Below are 915 nucleotides of genomic sequence, written 5' to 3'. Positions count from 1 at the left end.
TCTCTCCTAAGCAACCACAGAAGCCTCTCAGCATGTTTTCCTCAATCTTCAAGATTTAACTCAAATAGGGGTACCTGGGTGGCTCAGTTGGTTAAACGTTCGACTTTGGCTCAGGTCATGATCTCACTGTTCGTGGGTTTGAGCCCCACGTCAGATTCTAGACTCTGTGCTGACAGTTAGCCCAGAGCCTGGAGCCTGTTTCAGATTCTATGTCTCCCTCTCTCTTTGACCCTCCCCTGCTCACGCTGTCTTTATCTCTCAGAAATAAGCATTGGGGTGCCTGGGTGGCTCAGTCGGTTGGGCGTCTGACTTTGGCTCAGGTCATGATCTCACGGTTTGTGGGTTCGAGCCCCACGTTAGGCTCTGTGCTGACAGAGCCTGGAGCCTGCTTCGGATTCTATGTCTCCTTCTCTCTCTGACCCTCCCATGTTCATGCTGTCTGTCTCTCTCTCAGAAATAAATAAAAACATTTAAAAAATAAGCATAAAAAAAGATTTAACTCAAATATAATATTTTTCTAAATGTTTCCAAGTGTCCTTTCCCTGGATTTCTTTCATCCCCTTCCTTTCTGCCTCCTTAGCATCCTGTATAAACATTTATGTAGGACATATAAGCCTCTCATAATTCATTGCTTAGTCATTTGCCTTCTTGATCTTGAGCTATTTTAGGATAATCTTGTAATCATTTGATTCCCAGCATTGACCATAGTGCCTAGAAAATTGTGGATAATTAACTCTGTGTCACTTTTTATATTCCTCCATTTTACACATTCATAGTATTATAGATCATTTCTTCATTGGCCCTCCAGTACTTGAAATGTTTTAGTCATGGCAGTAGAATCACAGCTTATTTGAGTTTACACCGCAAGAATCTTTGTCAAAAACTTTAACATTTACTCTTGATTTAATATAGAAG

The sequence above is a fragment of the Hyaena hyaena genome, unplaced genomic scaffold, assembly GCF_003009895.1.
Source record: "Hyaena hyaena isolate Hyena2069 unplaced genomic scaffold, ASM300989v1 scaffold_1703, whole genome shotgun sequence".
NCBI lineage: Eukaryota > Metazoa > Chordata > Mammalia > Carnivora > Hyaenidae > Hyaena > Hyaena hyaena.
This window is presented reverse-complemented; position numbering follows the sequence as displayed.